We start from the raw sequence: 21,653 nt of genomic DNA on the forward strand, positions 1-21,653 counted from the left end.
TTATTTATTCATTCATGCGTTCACTGATTCATTTACATCAATAAACACCATAATGAGGAACCACTAAGACTCAAGAACAGATCCCCAATTTTCCCTAAACTCTATCCCCTAAAAGGGAAAAAACCAACTCTTTATCTAATGGACCTCAGAGTTAGGGTTTAATCAAAACTCTTGATTCATATACCCCAGAACTCTCATCACTGATCCAAGCTCAATATTCTTTTTTTATTTACTTCAATACTCTTTATTTATCTACTTATACATTGCTTATGGATTATTTATGCATTCATTATTTATCATTTCATTCATGGTTTCATTGATTTTTTAAAAGAATTGTTTTCTGTGAATCACAAAAACCTAAGAGCAAGATCTTTGAATATTGCACAGAGCTGTTTACAACTATTTATTTCGCACAGAGTTAACAAATGAGGTCTATTTTTAATTGAATCTCAGTGTTTCAATATAATCAATAACCTTGCTTCATACCCTTCCCATGTGTTTTATGACTCTCTACTTGCTCAGCTTTCATGTAATTTCTTTGTATTTTAGAAGTAGTACAATGAACTTACTATCTTACCCCACAACTAGAGGATCAACAGTACTTTCTATCTGGCTAGGTGCTCCCTCCTCCAGGATTTAACAACCTAGACTGTCATCAACTGAGAAATACTCCTACAATGTGGTACAAAAGTAAAATGGAATACGAAGCAACTGCAAAAATGATGCAAAACCTCAAACTTCGTTTTTCACGGACCTCTGCTGCACTAATAGGGATCGCTCTTAACCCCTGGTTCATGACCATCCTCAGCACTGGTCCGTATGTGGCTTCCTCTGACTTTGCAGTAGCCACTCATTCCTCTGAAACAGTTCCATGGACCACATGAATTACCTTCAAACCAAGAACACAAACGTGGTTACTTACATGAGTCCCGTTGCTTTCTATCCACAGAAGTGACAGACAAGATCGTCATCACTGGTGATGAGTAAATCAGATTAGGTATGTTGAATCTGTGGAGTAAAACACGGGTTTTAGAAAACTGAAGATGCAGTGTAAATTATTTTAAGAGACCTTAGTCTTGCTGAAACAAATCTGTTATAAAATCTCCTTCTAATCACATTCAATTATCCCAAGAATGGCTCTCTTTTATTTTTTAAATTATTAATGTACGAAATGATGACAACTGCTACATCTATATTCTAGTATAATAAAGAACTATGTCTGTTCCTAATTCTATCAAACCCTACCCACATAGTTAAGAGCCTACATGATCATCTTTATAGGTCTTCCTTGATTTGAGTGTGGTAAATTTACATCATTCTTTCTTCACATTTTCTCTCACCATGCTCGACCTTACTTTATGACTTCATTCATGTATTTATTTTTTATTTGTTTACTTGTGGAATAACTTGTCCATTTTTTTTCAAAACAAATGCAAAGTGTTCTCAAACACTATTGTAGTGTTTTAGATATATATCTGTATAGATATATATAACTGTCTCTACAGTTCTTTACCTAAAGTGGGCATAGCCCAATCGCCTTTTATTTATATAACATCAGAAAAGTATAGTTAGATTAATATATGATTTTTAATGATACAATATCCGCACTGGTATATGTCTGCCCTCTTTTAAATAACCTCTTCCTTCACTGGGGCTTCCCTGATAGCTCAGTTGGTAAAGAATCTGCCTGGAATGCAGGAGATCACGGTTTGATTCCTGGGTTGGGAAGATCCTCTGGAGAAGGGAGAGGCTACCCACTCCAGTATTCTTAGGCTTCCCTTGCACCTCAGCTGGTAAAGAATCCACCTGCAGTGTGGGAGACCTGGGCGAGATCCCTGGGTTAGGAAGATCCCCTGAAGAAGGGAAAGGCTACCCACTCCAGTATTCTGGCCTGGAAAATTCTATGGACTGGATAGTCCATGGGGTTGCAAAGAGCTGGACACAACTGAGTGACTTTCACTCACTCACTCCTTCATTAGCTAACAATAATATCACCTACGTACCACAGGAAACAGTCCAAAATAACACTAACATCTGCCCATAAACTCAACACCCAAAGAATAACAACTAAACATATTTTTAAAAAATGATATTGGTTGAGACAATCTGATTAAATACTATCTCTTCTCATATCATCAATTCTTAATATTGGCCCATGCTTGATCCTCTTTAGTTAAGTAGTTCTGTGATCAATTATTGTATTTCAATTTTTCCCCTTTCTTAATAAAATTAACAACCACCAACCCAGAACAACACTGACTCTTACATAAAGCTGCCCATAGGCTCTTGATCAACATGTTAAACACCCTGATCCCTTTATTCATTGGAATTCAACTTTACAGAAATGTTTCAAGAATAATTGATATCTCATTATGCACTCTCATTGTTGTGGTTATCTCACTCTATCTCTTTGTCTTCACTAAATAATGTGTTTATTTACTCATTATTGATTCACTAATAAAAGGATCTACCCCTAAGATCTATCAATGCCTGTATTCCTAACTACAGTGATAATCTCATATCCCACCAAAGCTGTAAATTAGGTTTGTTTCTAAAAACCTCAGAGTTATAGGGGTTAGTCAAAATCCTTGGTTTGGACACCTCAGAGTACTCATCAATGATCTAGGCCTGGGACATTCTTCTTTATTCATTTATACATTTATTAGTTAATTCATTGATTGATTAATAATGAATCAATATCCTTCAATAACCATAGAGCAAGACTTTAAGAACATTACTAACTTCTGGTTTTTGCTCATTTCTCTCAGAACTAAAACATTGTATCTATAAGGGACCTCACTGTGGGATTTCATGCAAATCCACACTCATAATGGCAATTCTTGGTTCTTTAATGTTTCTTGAATTTGTTCAGATTTTAAATGTGCAACAAAACAATCCAGGAACACCTTATTTTACTTCACTAACAATTTTCCAACTCAATAGTCTCAACAGATTAAAAGTCTAAATCTTTATTCCCAGCAGAATGTGTAAATCAACCATGGTAAAATAAATAAATAAAGGGAAATAGAAACAACTGTAAAATGAATGAAACATTTCCTTTTATCTTGTCTTTTAATGGACCTCAATCATTCAAAGTTGGGCTAATGTGGGACTTCCCCAGTGGTCCAGTGATGAGACTGTGAACTTCCACAAAGGGGCCCATAGGTTCAATCTCTGGTTAGAGAACTAAGACCCCACAAGCCTCGAGGCACAGCCAATAAATAAATAAATACAATTGAAAGAAAAACAAAGTCAAGTGTATCTAAAAGTTTGTTCCATGTACATTTCACCAGTATTCATTCTTGATCCTTTTTATGTATTTATCTATTTGTCTATCTATTATTTAATTCGGTTAGTTATGCATTAAGTTAACCCTATGTCTATTGTTCAAAAGATAATTAACAAGAGTAAATCATATACCTGTTAGCCTCTCCCTTCTGTGCCATTGAAAGTGAAAGCAATTCTCTCAGTCATGTCCAACTTTTTGAGACCCTATGGATAGTCCATGGAATTCTCCAGGCCAGAATACTGGAGTGGGTAGCCTCTCCCTTCTCCAGAGGATCTTCCTAACCCAGGGATCGAACCTAGGTCTTCTACATTGCAGGTGGATTCTCTACCAGCTGAGGCACAAGGGAAGTCCAAGAATATCCCTTCTCCAGCAGATCCTTCCAAACCAGGAATTGAACTGGGGTCTCCTGTATTGCAGGCAGATTCTTTACCAACTGAGCTATCAGGGAAGGCCCACTACTCAGTCATAAAAAAGAATGAATTTCTGCCATTTAAAGCCATGTAGATGAGCCTAAAGAATAGTATGCTTAGTGAAATATGTCAGGCAGAGAAAGACAAAAACTGTATGATAAAACTTATGTGTGGAGATAAAGAATAATATACGTAAATATATATGCAAAACAGAAACAGATAATAGAGAGCAAACGTATGGATATATATATAGCGTTGTATTCCTAGCTGGCAAAGTAGTAAAGAATCTGCCTATGAATGTAGAAGACACAAGAGACACATGTTCAAGCCGTTGGTCAGGAAGATCCCCTGGAGAAGGAAATGGCAACCCACCCCGTGTCCTTGCCAGGAAAATTTCATGGACAGAGGAGCCTGGCGGTTACAGTCAATAGGACTGCAGAGTCGGACACAGCCGAGCACACGTGCAACGTCCGAGCAGAGGCTTTAAAAGGTACGGAGGTGGTTTTGCTTGGCCTCTGGAGTTTCAAGTTTTCACTACGAGACAAGCATGACCCAGACACTACAACTCCTTTATCGAAGGACTTCGAATAAGAAGGCAAGAAGTGAAGTCAACCCACTGCCTAGAACACAAACGCTGCGAGACAGCTGTGTTAGAAGTAAACACTACTGTGGTTGTAACGATGGTCATTCTGTAAGCCAGTGAAACTGTGGGCTACTTGTTATGTAGCGCTATCACAACAATGACTAACTCACACATTTCCTCCCTCTTATTTTTAAGAATTTATTCATTTATTGGTTTTTTATAACATAGTCAATGAAATCACCATGAGGGTACCATCAAACCTAACAAAAACTATAATGTCTGTCCGTCTCAGCAATTTGTTGTCGCTGCGGACTCAGCCGTGTTTGACTCTTTTGTAACCCCACGGACTCTAGCCTGCCAGGTTCCTCTGTCCATGGGATTTCTCAGTAATGTATGTATATATACTAGGCATGGATAAAAGGTAGCTAAATCTTTGTAATTCTTACCCATAAGCTCTTACTTTATGAAATTAGTCTCAGCTGTGCAGAAAGGTATTAACACAAATATTTGCTTCATGATATACTCTCTTCTTTGGCCATTAGGAACACCTGTCTGCACGTTTCTCACCAACAAATGTAAAGGAGACCTTTTATTTATGGACAACAGGTACTATTGATATGTTAACTACAAATGTTGGTACATGGCATATTCTCTTCCTTGCATCATACATGGAGTCTCTATTATTCATTACTCATTTTTTTGAAATAAACAATATTATTACAATGAGTATCTGCAAAACGACTCTTCAACCTATCAACTACAACCTTAAAAATAACTGCTTGATACTCTCTTACCAAAATACACAAACCTTCAACATTAGAGAAATGTTCACACAAACTTTGGGGCATGCATTCAAAATATACTTAATACTTGATAAAAGAAATGAATAAGCCTACGTCTATTTTTCATGAACCAAAGACTTTTGTGCCAGTGAATCTCAGCCATGCAGAACTGGATTAATTATCATGTTTTTTACATGGTACATTTTCATCTCTGGCCCATAATTAACCCTCTTTTATTAATTTATGTATTTAATTATTCATACCTAATATTCAAGAAATTCTCATTAACCACCCAATGCAACTAATAGAGTAGCCATTATCCATATATGACTATTTAAATTTAAATTAATAAAAATAATGTAAAATTAAAAATTCAGTTCCCCATCTTCATTAACCACATTTCAAGTGCTCACTAGTCACATGTGGCTAGTGGCTATCATATTGAACAGAACAAATTACAGATCATGTCCATCAGTGCAGAAATTTCTATTGGACATAAAATACATTCTTTACCTGTAGCTAATAGGCTAGAACTGTTTCTAATGAAGCTAAATGGGACTGATCATACTCCTTTATCATTGGTCTATGCGGATTCTCCTTGGTTTGATTTGATCATTTCTAAAGGAGTTTTAATTGACATCCATAAATCCAGTCTCTGACTCCACAGGTAGAACACCAACGCTGTCTCTCATCTCCATTTGTGGGCCTTGCTCAATGAGTTAATAGCCTACATCTTTATCCATGGAGGGCTGTTTAAATCAGCTAAGCACATACACACCATCAAATACAAAAGAGCAGATAAGAGGAATGAAACATGCGAGGTTATGGTAGTCAAAAGCATAGAACTAAGTTAGCCATAATCCTTTCATCTTTGGGTCGGTCCCATTACCAGTCTACACTTTGGATATTCTGTATCTTATGTGTTTATTATGGGTTTCCCTCGTGGTTCAGATGGTAAAGAATCTGCCTGAAATTCAGGAAATCTGGTAAATAAGTCATTTGTTAATTTTTTAGCACTGAAATTAACATCCACACACCATCATGCAAAAACAGGAACTCTGAACACCTACCCCTGACCCGCACTCTAAAGGGACCGGGATGCACAGAAGTGTTGTTTCAGTTGCTAAGTCTTTCTGACTCTTTTGCAACCCCATGCGCTATAGCCACTTAGGTTCCTCTGTCCACGGGACTTCCCAGGCAAGAACATTTGAGTGGATTGCCATTTCCTTTTCCAGGGAATCTTCCCAACCCAGGGATGGAACCCGCGTATATTGGCAAGCAGCATCTTTACCACATGAGCCACCAGGGAAGCCCCATGTGCAGAATCAGAAAAATTTTAATTCTGGAATAATTAAATATTATTAGTGACTCATGTTTGCCCTCTCATTTTATTCATTAATTTGTTCATTCATTCATTTACTTACTTATGAACACCCTTGAACCACTGTCTAGCTGAAGATTTAAGAACATCAACTATTACTTATATTTTCTTTGCCTTATCCGTATCACCCAAATAAGAGTCAAAATTCTCATAAAAACTGCATGATTAAATAAACTATGCTGTGTCTATTTCATGCAACAGGAAGCAACTTTTTAAAAGAATGAACAGCCTGGATCATTTTTAATGAGTCTCACTTGTGTAGAACTGAATTAATCAGCCTTAGTTTATGAAACATTATCCTCTCTGCTCTGTGCTTTGTCCTTTTAAATTTTATGTATCCCTTTAAAAAAAAAAAAACAATAAAAGGACACTCATGAATCTTACCCAAAATATAATAAGCTACCAATTCTTTTCATTTCTATGTGCATCTCTCACTGAGTTAACAGTCTAAACTTCACCAATAGGAAAATGTTGCTAAAATCATAGTGCATAATAGTAGAATGCTACTAAAATAAATGAAATAGCATATTTTTGTCTCAATGTCCTTCAAATTTGCAGAACTGTGTAGTCCTAAATCTTGGGTCATGCTATATCATCTTCTTTAGTCCATGATTTTACTAATTTTGATTTTACTAATATAAACACCCATTTCTTTATAATAAATCAATAAACATATAAGGACACACTATTCATCCCAAGGCTAAGGGAAAGTAACAATTATATTTATATAAACATATATATTATTAATGTATAATATAATCACACATATATACATATAATTAACATAATGATCCACATATATAATTACTTTTTTATTTGCTCATTTCTTACAGAGAGAACAGCCCAGTTATATTATTTTTTAATTCAGCGACAGGCCAAATGAGATTCCTCATCCTGAGTTCAAGACAGTGTCTCATCACTGGTCTATGCTTGGCCATCTTTGATTTTATTTGTGCCCATTCATGTTCAACAGCGCATATGCACCCATCAACCAACCACCCAACTGTAAAACACCACCACTACCCATCACTCACATTGGTTGGTCCATGGCTCATTTCCCACAGAGGTCACAGCCAAGATCTTCATCAACAGTGTCGTCAGACCCACTCTGGGGCCTCCACGCTGTGGAACACAAGGCAGATATTCAAAACGGTGAAACAACCCAGGTCTTCTCTAACGGTCGTCGGGTGAGCAGCACAGAATTAATCACCATCTTCAGTTCCTCACACATTCTCATCACTGGCCCAATATAACTCTCATTGTACATATTTTCCATCTAATAATTGTATTTATTACAATAAACGTGCATGAATTCACCACCCTAATCAAAAACAAGCCCAATGACTGTGACAAACATCTGTCTCTATGCTTCTTCCTTACAGAAAACCCAGCCCTGCTCTTCTTCCTACTGGACTCAGCTAGGCTGAATTGTGATAATGATGATCTCTGATCCAGACATATTCTCATCCTTGTTTCCTGGTTGTCCTTTTTCTTGTTTTTACTTAGTTTTTTGAAATACAAGCACACATGAACTCAGCACTAATCCACAACAAAAATATCGATTAGTCCTTACACACCAATGCTTCTGATCTACAGAGGCAAGAGTTTCTGTACTGCTGTTTTAAATAGTCCACAATTGTATGTAAATGGGTTAATCTTAAGCCAAAATCCATAGAATGTGATCTTTGGTGGCCCAGTCTTGCCTCTCCTGGCGTGTATTTTATTTACTGATCTAATTCACGCCTAATAATATATCAAAAACACCTGAAGCCACCATTCTGCCCAAGACCAGTGACTCTTCTGCTGCTGCTGCTGCTGCTGCTACGTTGCTTCAGTCGTGTCCGACTCTGTGAGACCCCACTGACGGCAGCCCACCAGGCTCCACCATCCCTGGGATTATTCTAGCTACCTGTAAATACACCTCCTACCCACAGTCCCAACAGCCTAAAACCTACTGGGTATTTGTTTTGTTATTTTTAATAACTACTGTCGGGTAGAACTAAATTAGTCATAACGCTTGTTTGAAAACACAGCCATCAGTGGCGCTTGCTTGGCTCTCTTTAATGCGATTTGTGCATTCATTCATCTGTGCAATAATGCAATAACTAAGCAGCAAACACTCACTAACGCCTGCTTTTATCTGTCTACACTTCCCTTCCCACAGCCAAGATCTCTTCTGGCGCACAAACCCCAGTGTGCCCATTCTATGCAACACAAACCCCCATGAAAAAGAAGAAGACAGCCCAGACCTTTCTGCGTGTTAATGCCAGACCTGGATTAACCATCACCTTTTCTGCAGACCCATTTTCACACCTGTGCTACTCAAGGCCATTATTTCTTTATTCTTTGATTTTTTTTTTTAATGATAAAATGAAGGACCACAAACCACTCTGATCTCTTTTTCACATCCCTCGGTTGTGAAGAATTAACCGCAATCCTTGGTTCATGACCCCCTCTCCTCCCGATGCCCCTCTTACTTTATTGACTACACGAAGCAGTGCAGTAACCATGCAGGGCCCCCACCTTCAGCGCCCCGCTCTTAGTTCCCTGCTGCCCTCTGCCTTAAACAGGGACCCCCATACCCGCCGTGTCCTCTTCCCTTCCCCTTTTAAAATTGTACCACATATGTATTCTTAAGAAGTATTTTCCACAGTTCAGTGGCTGGCTGGGCCACAGGGCCTGTGTCAAGGGGGAGAATTAAATACACACGATGGACTTCTGAGCACACCCATCAAGGGGTAGTAAAAGGACCGGATCTCTTTATCTGTGCTTGCAGTCACGAGGCACAGTGTGGCCCAGGGGCTGAGGCACATACGCTGGCACCACACTGCCTGCCTCCACACCCGGCCGCCAGTCTTGGCTAGCTGGGCCACATTGGGAAAGAAAACTAACCTCTATATGCCCGTTTTCCCCACCCGCAGTCTCGGCAGCAGTCCCTAAGCAGCATCCGCTATTCTCTGCGTGCCAAAGTCAGCCAGGGAACCCACCCCTTCCCTCCCCAGCTCTGAGCCCCTCCCCCACATCTTTCTTCCGTCTGCAGCAGCTGTGGTGCTAGACAGACAGACAGACCAGGTTCCACCCCAGCAGGCACTCGTGAGCGGTGTAACTGCAGAGACGTGACCTGGCTTCTCTGCCTTGTGCCCCAGACTCGTGCGACCGGTCGACTGTGGACAGCGACACCCGTGAGGGTCCAATGCAGGGGTGAGTGGGACTACAGCCCTTTCCGCAAGCGGCTCCCACCCTGCGCTCACCCTGCCCGTCCCCCGCCCCCACGTCGCCCACCCCGTGGGTCCAACATCCCCGATCTGATTAGAGAAACGAGTGATCTCGATGCTCAGGCCAAGCCGAGGGTTTCCGAAAGGATGGGCCTCGGGCCGGAAATTGTTGGGATCTGTTCTTTTTTGGACCCGGCATCAAAGCTTAAACAAGTGCCCTGGAAAACAGAAATCCAACTAAGGGATGCGCTTTGTAAAACTAAAATTCATTTCATGAAATGGGCCTGCCTTCAGGGGAGTCCATGCCCTGAGATTCTTGATGTTCGCATTGTTTCCCAGAAACCAAAAAACCATGACCCTTAGTGACAAGACACAGCCAGCTTCCTTCCTGCCCTCCCAGACTGGCCTGGTGGGAGCCCAACGTGCTGGCCCCAGAGCAACTCTGAGGCATGAAAAATAAAAAATACATGACAAGTTAAAACATATTCTATTATGGTCATATGTTAAAACATATGCAGTTGTGCATATGTAATATATGCACACAAACATACCCACGTGGGGACCTACATGAGGAAGTCATGGGAAGACCCCTAGGCTGAGGATCCCAACCCAGGCTCCTGCCTCTGCCTTGACCCCACCTCGGGGCATTGGGCACTCCCCCTGCTGAACCTCAGGGGTCAGTGATCTCCCGGGCTTCCCTCCCTCCCAGAGGGTGTGAAAATGAAAAGCATAAAGTTCAAGTGCAAGTTTCCTCGAAGAGAGAGGACCGTCAACGCTGTACCTCTTGCCCAGGCATGTAGTGTCCGCAGCATGCCTTCGCGTACAATGTCCCATCTGATCTTCACAACGGTCCTGTGAATAAGACACGATCATCGCAATGAGCCAACATTTACTGGATGGACACTCTCCACCAGGCACCATGCTGCCTACTTTGCAGTCATTGACAATGCTCTGGGATGAGAACAATTCAACAGCATCTTTCTTTTTCCCCTCAAAATAGTTTTGAGCACGTGCTTGGTGCCAGATACAGGCCAGAGAAGACAGCAATGAATGAAACAGACAAAATCTGAGAGCTAAGATCCTTGCACGTAGAGACAGGAATAGATAATATTCAAAATAAGTACAATATGCAGTTCATAAGATGTTGGTAAGAACTGTGGGGGTGGACAGAAAGCAGGGGAAAGAAAGAGAGAAAACAAGAGGGAATTCCCTGGAGGTTCAGGAGTTAGGACTCCATGCTTCCGCTGCTGGGGATCCATGTTCGATCCCTGGTGAGGGAAGTAAGATCCCACAAGCCACAGGGCATGGCCAAAAAAAAGAAGAAATACCAAGGAGGAGAAAGTCTCACTGAGAAGGTGGTATCTGAGTAAAGGCATGATTAGTCCCATTTAACACACGAGGAAACAGAGCCTCAGAGAAGTTAAGTGACTTACAAGTGGTCACACAGCTAGGAAGACGCTGGCAGCCAGGGTGGAGAGTCTGGCCTCAGCCTGCCTTAATCATGTAGGCCCAGTGCCTCAGTTTTGCAGTAGCTCTTGCTCTCTGCTGTCCAACTGTCAGCCCATAAAGTGAGTGTGTGAATGCACGTGTGGTCCTACAGGAGGGTTTACGTGCCCTGCCACACAGGCATCTCCAGGATGTACTAAGAGTCCTGGACAAATAAGCCAACCTTCTTGGAGGAGATGGCAGTGGTTGACAGTTCCCACAGGACTTGCATGGATTCCGGGATCAGGTCATCCTGGGAAAATCTGCCCAGCATGGCCCAGCAAGTCAGCAGAGATGCTAAACCCATCTCCTACCGCATGGTTGTTAGGGCATCCAAATGCATTCGCTCCCCCTGGTGCCACCCCACGCGCAGCCACATGCCACCTAGGCTTAAGTTGCAAATGTTCTGCCCAGGAATGGGAGGAGGTCACACCACCCTCATGTCTCACATGCTGTGAGACTCAACTGGAACCATTCTTTGTGCCAATTGGCCAACCTCAAAAGACCAAACAAGAAACATGTCTAATGTGGCTATTTTCTAGGCTCCCCTGCAGCCCCCACCAAAAAAAAAAAAAAAAAAAAACAGGTCATGAGAGAAGTTTAGAGACAGTACACATGGAGAACTTGCCCACTGCTTCCAGAAGCCACGAAGCTTAACCAAGACAATTTTATTTCTTCATCTTGCCCTTCACCTACTCAGCTTCTTCTCAGCTCCCATCCAATCTCTCTAATACTCTCAAGACCCCCAAGAAAATTCCTGCAGGGCAGATTCACCTATTGCAAGGCTTAAGCTTTCGTCAGATGGAACATGTCCATTGGGTACATATAACTCTTGTGTACATAACTAGAAATGAAATCGTCGACGCATATTCGTTTTTCTATTTCACTGATTGCCCTCTCCAAAGGCAAAGGCTCACACACCTCTATGGGTACCTACTCAGCTGCCTGTAAAGTATGGATAAAGATTACCAGTCAGACATACTAAATGCCATCTCATGGAAAACAGCAATAACAACTGCAATTTTAATTATAATGAAATTTTTATTGCATCCTCACCATATGGGACACATTGCTCAAAGCACTTTAAGTGTTTGACTCATTTCATCTTCAAGCGCCCATTAAGAAAGTACGAACACTATTGGTATTTCCAGACTACAAATGCGGAAACTGAGGCACAGAGGTTAAACACTTTGTCCAAACTCACAAAACTAATTAATGGCAGGGCTGGGATTGAAATCTGAGCATCTAGGGTGTGTGTAACACAATTTAGCCCCTAAGCAGATTATCAAAACACAACTGCTGAAGTTAAGCCAGGTCTCCAGGGACACCACTGATCGCCCCTTCAGCCCCCTGTCTGCTTCCCTCTCTCCTTGCCTTGCACACCTTTTGCCTCTAGAGCCTACCTCTGCTTCCCTGAGCATTCAGTCATAATCGGAGCTACCATAAATTTAACTCATAACTTGGATAACTGCACTGCGGGATATCAATGATAAGTTTGGCCCCTACATTTGTGATAATTAAAAGTGAGATGAAGCAGAGAAGAAGTTGCCTGAGAAATACATTTAAGGTCTGGGGGACAGAAGTTTGGCTCCCTGACAGGCCAGGAAGCTGAGTCTGACATGGGTGAACCCCAAGGAGTACAGATTTTTCCCAGGCATGGTCAGAGAGAGAAGACATGAAGAGAGTATGGGTTTGGTGGAAGAGCAGACAAGGGATCAAATCCTAGCTCTGCAATTGCCCCCTACATGCTGTGGGGCAAGACACGGGCCACTTCGAACCTCAGCTTCCTTCTGTCTTGACTGAGGACAATGGCTGCTGCAGTGGAGGGCTGCTCTGATGACTGAAGACTATGTCGAGACTGAGCACGGGGTTGGGCTCAGGGCTCGGTCATCCAGGAGAGGCAGTGGCAAGGGGATTGTCTTCTGGCCCTCAGTGCAGCATGAAAGCAGCTGGGACCGAGGGCTGCAACCGAGCAGCTCAAGCACCACCGCTGGGACTTGATCCCCACCGCCTGGCAGCCCACCTGTTGCCCGGAGCCCCCTGAGACAGTGACTGTGCTCAGAGGCAGCGCAGAAGGCAGGAGCTTTCCCAGAAAGCTCCACTCGGAGGAGACCTCTCTTCACAAATCGAGTGAGCCCTTGGTGTTGGTGAGAAACCGACTGTTCCCTCTCATTTATCCATCCATCTGCCCTCTGCACTTTAATTCACTCCCTCAAATCTACAGCCTTCATCAGCCGGCCAGCCACCCCTCCACTGGTGCATCTTGATGCATTCATCCTTCCAACAGACCTGGGTCGGGATCCTGGGTCCTGCTTCCTAGCCAGTCTCAGACAACTCACTAACCTCTCCAAGTCCTCTCATCTGTGACATAAAGGGACATCAGATGTAGCTGGGGCAACGATTGAAAGAGCACATGGACATACCAGCAACTGGCCTGAGCAGAGGATCCTAAAACCTTCATTCCAACTGTGTCTACAATGGGGCTAGGATTTACGTGGGAAAAAAACCACTGTATCTTGCATGATGTTTTCTAGGAATTATCTGCAATGTTTTTGTGGCATGCAACCCCCCGTGGCACCTGGAACTGGGAGGTGGCCAGGGCAGGTGAGGGTCGGGGGTCCCTCCTGGACACACAGCAGAGAGTGCCACCTAGTGGACTGGCAACCCGTGGGGTCCTGAGTGGGTCCCAGGTTGCAGCAGCTGCTGTCGGCTGTAGGATAACTGAGTTGCAAGCCAGCTGGGAGGTCCCAGCCTCCCTGACATTAGGCTGCTCTGTTGGGATTTAGTGCACGTACTTTCCTCATCACTCAGAGGGTCTGGATTGCCAGGAGCCTTTTGTTTTCTGGATGATTGCCAACTCTGATTTGCCTACCCCAGCCTCTCTTTAGAAGTTTCCGGGGGGGCTGGGTGGAGGATAACTCTAGCAGCCTCCGTTTGCTAGTATGTCTGCTATGTATTAAATACAGGTCTGGGGGCTTCATGTGCGTTATCTCAAATCCTCTAAATGACCCCAGCGGAGACCCATAATTTGCTCCACTTTCAGTGAGAAAACTGAAGCTTCCTGAGGTTGGGTTACTCACTTAAGGGGAAAGTAGCTATGCAAACCCCTGGATTTGTAGCTGCACTTACTTCCTACAATCCCGGTGCCCCCCTTGAAAGTGCAGGAAAGAATCTGGACACTGATTTGAACAAGCCGAGTGTAAAAGAAATTTATGAGTCAGTTGGGGCTATTTGAATGCCGAATAGCTATTGGATGACATTAAAAAAATGCTGTTAATTTTTTAACTTTGATAATGGCATTGTAGTTATGTTTGCAAAACAGAAAAGAGTCCTTCTTTGTTAGAGACTCACACTGACAAATCCTGGAGGAAAAGGTATGGTGTCTGAATTTGCTTCAGAGGAGTCTGGGGGCAAGTGGGAGTCGTGGAAGGACAGTATGGAGTCTCAACGGAAGGACAGGGGCTGGGAGTTGTTGGCCTGCAGCAGCAGGAAAATGGTAAATTGTGATGAAAACAGGTTACCATTTTCTCCACTTTTATGTTGTTGGAAATTAATCGTAATCAAAGGTTTTTAAAATCAACATGTAAAAATAAAGTGCAGTGGTCATGAAATGAAGATAATAATAATAAACAATATCTTAAAAAAGTGCAGGAGCCAAGGAAGTAGGAGACGGGAAGCCACATAAAAGAGCTAAGGGGTCCAGGGTCTGAGCTGATTCCTGGAGGGCCGTAGGGGGCTGACTCACAGGCAAAAAAAAAAAAGCCTCCGAGTGGAAAGGAGACAAGAGAGGGGCCTGGATGGGTGAAAGCAAGCCATTCTAAGGTGGGGAGGTTAAGGGGAGAAAGCACAAGGGTGCAGAGCGAGACACCTACCTGCTACCCCAGCGCCCTACCTCCCAGACCCTCCTATGCACCCCTCCCAGCCCCTGCTACATCCCTTAGACCTCCCCATTCTCCCCCGGACGCCCAGAGCCATCTGGTCCCTTTCCTAGGCACTCCTGCCCTTCCCTGGCCCCTCTGCCCACCCCCCAGGGCCTCCTAGTGCCATGCACCCTCTTCTGACTCCTAAAGGGCCCACCTTCTCCAAGGCAGACCTGGCCACCTGATGACTCCTTCCCTGGGACCAGCTCAGATAGGATTCGGCTATCTAGCTTGTTAAACTTTTTTTTCCTTTCTCTTTCCTTGTTTGGCTCTCTGGGGAGGACAAGAGGAGGTGGCTTTGGTCCTCCAGCTGTGTGCCAAGCTGGCCCCACCATCACCAGCCCCTCTGTTCCCCACCCCAGCCCTCCTCTTTCCGGTCAGTGACATCACTGGAAACTCACTGACGCCCGAGCCCAGGTCCACATCAAGCTTCCCAGACCCCTGGGCCCCTCACCCCTGCCCCCCCTGCATCCCCCACCCCCGCCTCTCCCCTCTCTGGCCCTCCTGTAGCTGCCAGACTGCAGTCTGCTTCCTGGGCGCCTGAGCATCCTCTGCCCCGCCTGCAAACGCTCCCTCCCTCAGCCTGCCTTCCCCACTTTGGAAAGCCGGCCATCGGACCAGCTCCCGGGACCCTCCCCACAGCTTGCTGCTTTGCAGCTGGGTCCTCTCTCAGTGAGGGCGGGGCGCAGCCTGCAGTCACCCCCAAGGTAGGGTGAGCCGCCCCTCCCTGGCTGCCCCCAGCCCCCTGGCGCGCATGGCGCACACAGGTATCCGGGGCTGGCAAGGAAAATCAAAATCGCTGCCTCCGCAGAAGCCAAACAAAAAAAAATCAAACAGGGCCCCGGTCCCCATGGGTCTACCTCCCCCTCCTCACTTTCCGGGCTCAAAAATGTGGCCCAGGCAGCCCCCTTGTGGCACTTGGGGGCGCCACAGACGCTCAGCTGGTGTCTGAAGAACTCAGACTGTCTTGATTCCACTGCACCGTGAGTTGGCACAAATCTCAAGTGACCCAACTCCTGCCCAGCTGCAGAGCCTCCTCTTTGAGTGGGGGGCGCAGTTCCCCTCTCCTTCCTCCCATCCACAGCGCTCCCCGTGGCTCCCTCCCTCCCGGACGTGGAAGTCTTCTGTTTTGAATACTGCTCAAAGGAGCAGACAGGTGTCTGGGGATGTGCACTGTGGCCGGGGTCGGGGCTGGAGGGACGGCACGGGAACAGGGGCTCTCCGACAGAGATGATGGGGAAACTGAAGGGCAGGGGGGGCCCCCCCCCGACCTGGTCTGTGTCAGGGAAAGGGGCTGGGGTCCCTGCCCTTGAGAGTGGGCTCTAGGCTGGGTATTTGCCTGGGGGAGGGGACTCCCTCCCTCGGCCCTCAGCCAGCAAGCCCTCATCCACGGCCACAGCTAGTCCTGCCCAGGAAGCTGCCCCTAGTGGGGCCCCCCGGGTGCTCTCCCGCCCCTCCCTCTAACTCCCTGTCCACGCAAACAAGATCCAGCCCCCTTGATCTGCAATCTGCCTGGACGTGGGCAGGGCCCCCTCTACGTCAGGTTAATAATGCCACTTTTATAAGCCTCTGCCAATAGGTGCTACCACCTAATTTGGAATCTGCCCTTCAAACAGATTGAGCCACAGAGGAGCTGGGATCTCAAGCACCCACTGCTGGGAGGTGCTTATAACTATTCACTCCGTCCCTTGCCCACCCACACCCCCCAGCACTCAGCAGAGCCTCGCTGAGCTCTCTGCAGCAGCAGGGTGTGGTGGGGAGTCTCGGACAGACTGGGGTTCCAGCCTAGCTGGCCCTCACACCAGCTTGAGAGTCGGTGAGTATGGGACTTCATCTTTTCCTGCCTCAGTTTCTCCATCACGCTAATGGGGATTTTTGAGGTTGGTGCTCAAGAGTTCCTGCTGGGGCTGAGTTCTAGGCAGACAGCCTGGCTCGGGGCTTGTCTCCTAGAAGACAGGGCACCATGATGTCAGTAGCATCACTTGATTTACAGTGACTGACTCCCTTCTCTTTCCCCCACCAGACTGAGCTTGGAGGACAAGAAGCCAGCCGATTGGCACTGCTCTGTGTCCAGCCTTCCAGCCAAATCTGGGCCCGTGAAGGTAGGTGCCCTGCAGTGGTTTGGAGAATTGAGTGCCCGGAAGGATGGCTCCACCCCACACTTTGTGGGGTGTTTGGACTCCACTGGGCTTCTCTTCCCAGACACCTCTGCCCTTTGTCTCAGATAGTCCTTCTAGGGAGCAGCCAAGAAAAATGTTCCTTTGCCTTACCCCGGGGGTCCTCTCGTGCTGTTTGTAAACAGTGCCAATGCTTGCCATATTAAAGGCAGATGTGGGCTTGCCCATCTTTTTTGTGGCCTACTCTAAGCATCTACTGTGAGCTCACAGGCCCACAGGCCTCCTCTGGCTGAGTTAATTTGTGCTGGTGGAGCCCACAGAGGGGTCTCTGCCCCGTGAAGTCCCTGTCTGTATTCGGAGCAGGGCCTCCGAAAACCAGGCGGTATTCTTTGCTGCGACACTTGTTACATGCGTGCGTGCGTCGCTCCCTGAGTCCCATGGTCTACCCTACCAGCCCTGATGAGCTGTCTAGTGAGTGCTGAGCTGCACTTATCTCATTTAGCCTCCCTCTGAGCCGGTGCGGAAGCCCCCTCTCATCTCCGTTTCACAGAGGAAAACCCGAGGCTCTGAAAAGTAAGAGGAATCGCGTGGTCTCCCAGTTAGAGAGCCGGGAAGCGCAGCCAGGGAGCCCCCAGCCCCGCCGCGGGCGCCTGCCGCGGCTGTCGCCGCCGCTGTGGGCTGACCAGGGCCGGCCCGGCTGCCGGCGGCTCCTGCGGAAAAGGCAGGGGGGTTGCATAGAGAGCGTTCTCCCTAGCAACTAGCAGAGGGGCCATAAAAAACCGAGAGGGCTCGGAAGCCGCTTAACAGATAGCTCCTGAGCAGCTGGACCCGGGAGGGGAGACCCGCGCCCTCCCCTGGGCTCTCTGCAGAACAGCAGGGCAAAGGGCTCCGTCCCGGATGCGGGCGGGCCGGGGCAGACGCGCCCCGGGACAGGTGTCGACGGCCGAGATCGGACGGGGCTGGGGAACCCCTAACCTGATCCCACCGTGGACGGGGGGCTCGCTCTGGAGAGCCCCGGGAAGGAGCGTGCCGCCCGCAAAGAGCCAAGGGCAGAGGGGGCGAGGGGGCTGCGTCGGAGCCGCGGAGGCAGATGCAGAAAGCGGGGAGGGCTCGGCGAAGCAGCTCGGTGTGCGAGCCCCGAGCTGGCTGCTCAGGGAGAGAGGGAGCTCCCTGTTACGGGAGGCATCCGAGCAGAGAGAGGCAGGCCGGTACTTGGCCGGGAGGCTGCCGCACGGCTCCCTGCCCAGGCTGGCAGCCCGCGCACGTCTAGGCCTTCGAGAAGCTCCTGCAGCGCTAAGTCCCGAGCGGGGCTGGCCGCGGCGGAGGCGGGCTGGGGTCACAGCAAGGATGCTGACGCGTTCCCAGGTCCCTAGCCCTGAGCTCAATGGCACAGGCACCGAGATGGCCGGTGGAGCGCTTCTGTCTCGGTGAGGCAGTGAGGGAGAGGAGCGGAGAATGGGGGTGAGTGCTGGGCCGGCGCGGGGAAGGGGGGAGGGTGGGGGGCTGTCCTGCAGCCAAACCCCCATCTCATGGGCCGGGCCACCTGGAGTGGTCAAGGTCTCGCCCCGGCTCCCAGGCCCAGAGATGCTGGCCTGGGTCCTCTCTGGGGCAACAGGCTGGAGCAGAGGGTGGGGGGAGCCTTTCTGTGGTTGGGGGGACAGAGGTGGTGTGGGAAGAGGGGGTGGTGGTGTTGTCTGCTGAGTTGAGGGTCTGGCCCGGTCATGGGAAAAACAGAACCCTTTTCTGGAGACTGGGCCGCAGCCCCGGATTCGGCCGGCTGCTGGACCGTGACTTGGATGCGCTGAGGACCCGTGAAAGCCCCCTCGCCTGGTGGTGGGGGCGAGGGGCCTGCATGTTGATGAGTGCGGTCTGGGCTGTGTGTTAGGCGCTGGCCCTTTAGGCCCATTCATGGGGGCTCGGTTCCCAGGAACTCTGGGTGGACGGGGCCTTTATCAGGGGACCCCGCTAGACGAGGCTCTGTTCTGCAGTTTCTAAAGGAGTTTTCTTGTCTTTGTTCCCAGTGCAGGCACTGAGTATGTGTGAGTGTGTGTGTGTGTGTGTGTGTGTGTGTGTGTGTCTGTGTCTGTGTCTGTGTCAGGCCGGCTGAGGGGCCAGCCCGGGGTCCTTGTCTGAAATGACCAGGCTGCTGTTGGTCTGTCTTGCGGGTAGGGACGCACCTCTCATGGGCAGGCAGGAAAGACTCAGGGAGGGCCAAGGCACCCAGCGACCCCAGGACGAGCCCTTTCTCACTACTGCCTCATTGTCCCCCTCCTGACAGCCCAATCTGCCGGGCAGGCTCTATCTGTCGGCCGCGGGGTCCTGACAGCTGCTCGGACCCGCCGTGGGGGGGCAGCAGCGTGTTGCAGGTGGAGTGCGGGCTGGCTCCGCAGACAGACAGACAGACTGCCCCACCACACTGCTTAGGCGCTGGGAGCAGCCCTGGGAGGAACTGTTTGCTTTCTCAGAGCCTCAGGGGAAAGGTTGTGGGGGGGAAGGCGCTTTGTGGTTGTTTTCTGTCGTTGCTGTTGTTTTAATCAGTTAAAAGATGGCTCTGAAACTATCGCTGCGAAAATGTTTGGTTAAATATTTACAAGTGCGTCACCACCTCTGCGGCATCGCATGGAGGTGCGGGGGGGGGGGCGGGGGGAAGCGGGGTGCGGCAGAAGAAATCACGCACTTAGAAAAAGAAAGGCTTCTGATCGGGGAGAGCCCCCAAAGAATTCTTTGAATAGCTTTAGTATGGATGCAAAAAGTCACCTCCCCAAATCTCTAATAGGGCAGAGGCCCCGGGGCAGCCCACCTCTGGGCCCCAGCGGGTCAGCTTGACTGCAGAGGGGAGGGGGCCTCCCACTAACAGTTCGTCTTGCCCCACACATAGACACAGCCCGGCACCCTCGCCCGGACACAAGGGTGTTAGGGATGCAAGGGGCTGCACGCTAGAGGCACAGACGGCTCCCCTAACAGCGCAGAGAAACAGCACAAGACGTGGGTCAGCCCAAGCCCAGGCTCTGGAGTGAATACACCAAAAATTTAGGAGAGAGGGGTCTTTGTGCTCAGTGGCCAAGGAAGTTCACTTTTGTGTCAAAGGCCAGCCATGCTTCCAACTAGGTGAGGCTGCACTGACGCACAGAAACCTCATTTAGGCTGGGCCCAGCCCAGGGAGCCGTTCTTGTGAAATTTAGAAGTCCGGTTTAGCCAGAAGTTTTTCCAGGAATTATTAACCTCTGGAGACTGTAACCACTGCTCCTTGTGAACCGCTCTTGCCAAACTCTATAAAATACAAGTCTAAAAAATCTGCCTGAAGAGCAGTTCGACGTTTTATATGTAGTTATAAAAAAAAGAATCAATAGTGGCCAAACTTTTTAGGAGAACCCAATTAAGACCAGTGGGGGCAGCCCCTTTCCACCCCCCGCAGAGTTTGAGGAAAGGCCCCGAATCTCCCTTGGGGGTGTCCACACTGGGGTGAGGGGACCGGGGCTGCTCCCCACCCGGCACTTGCCCTCTCGGCTCCGTTGGCCCCTGTGGGTCTCCCTGCCCTGAAAAGGAGCCGCCTGTGCCTCTGGAGGGAGGTTAAGCACTTGGGACAGGATGAGCTGGAAAGGCTGCTGGTTTCTGCTGCAAACAGCGTGGCGACTGCTGCAGAGGGTGATTTAGTTGTGTGACTGTCCCACTCGACCCCACGGCACTCCGGGGGTGGATTAGCATTCCTCCTGCGACATCAGGAAACTGAGGCCCAAAAATCCTTGGGGATTTGCCAAAGACACACAGCTCTGTGTGTGGCCCCGGAGCCAAGTGTGTGTGCTCAAGATGGCTGCCCTGATGGGGGGCTCCCTCCCACCCCCACCCCAGGGTAAAAGAGGGGACCAAAGCCCCGGAACACCCTGGTGCTTCTCCCCCTGACAGGCAGGTGAAGGCCTCTGCCCCACCCCAGGGCGAAGGAGGCATGGCATCACGGCCCCTCTACACCTGGAAGCTGGTACTCTTTCTAGAACATGACGTATCCCAAGCACCACTCTTAGCCAGTCCTCTCCCCAGCACGTCTCCACCACCCCAGCTGTCACCCTCACCCAGCTGTCATTCCTCCGTCTCATGTTCCACAGCCCCTGTTTCTCTCTGGCAAGGAGCGGGTCACAAAAGGCACAAGGAACCGTTTCCAGGGTATAATTATGCCCCCAAATCACATCACTGCCACTCCAACCCTCAGATGTAAAGCACCCGACCCCTGCACCCCAAGACTCAGGGTTCCTAGGGCCTCAGGGAGCCTGGCATGTGCACTCAGGACGGAGCAGTTTGGGGGATGCCAGCCCGCCCCCCGGGTGTGTGTCTGCAGTAAGACGGCATTCTGAGGACTCACCCAGTGCCGCGGAGCACTCAGCCAGTCCTCTGGAGCTGCCCCTCGGCCCAGGGGAACACGAGGCTGTTTTCAACTAGGGGAGGTCGGATCCTGGCAACACGGGAGCCGAGGTCACTG

At 48.1% G+C, this 21,653-nt stretch overlaps 1 long non-coding RNA gene and 2 other non-coding genes across 32 annotated transcripts in view; all 3 read right to left on the bottom strand.

The window, feature by feature from the left end:
- LOC147348947 (uncharacterized) overlaps positions 1-21,653 on the bottom strand; it is a 117,293-nt gene that overhangs the window by 81,490 nt on the left and 14,150 nt on the right. For all 30 annotated transcript variants that reach the window (XR_015150283.1, XR_015150279.1, XR_015150277.1 and 27 more), the window contains 4 exons: positions 21,537-21,650; positions 10,442-10,512; positions 7,480-7,567; positions 923-1,008 (listed from right to left, as the gene is read on the bottom strand). This is a non-coding gene — a long non-coding RNA (uncharacterized LOC147348947). The remainder of the gene's footprint in view (positions 1-922; positions 1,009-7,479; positions 7,568-10,441; positions 10,513-21,536; positions 21,651-21,653) is intronic.
- LOC147348988 (small nucleolar RNA SNORD113/SNORD114 family) lies at positions 139-208 on the bottom strand. Its single transcript, XR_015150765.1, has one exon. It is a non-coding gene; the product is annotated as a small nucleolar RNA SNORD113/SNORD114 family (small nucleolar RNA).
- Positions 2,554-2,625, bottom strand: LOC147348989 (small nucleolar RNA SNORD113/SNORD114 family). Its single transcript, XR_015150778.1, has one exon. It is a non-coding gene; the product is annotated as a small nucleolar RNA SNORD113/SNORD114 family (small nucleolar RNA).

The sequence above is a fragment of the Bos grunniens genome, chromosome 21, assembly GCF_055505025.1.
Source record: "Bos grunniens cultivar Pamir isolate PY7600 chromosome 21, Bosgru_T2T1.0, whole genome shotgun sequence".
Lineage (NCBI taxonomy): Eukaryota > Metazoa > Chordata > Mammalia > Artiodactyla > Bovidae > Bos > Bos grunniens.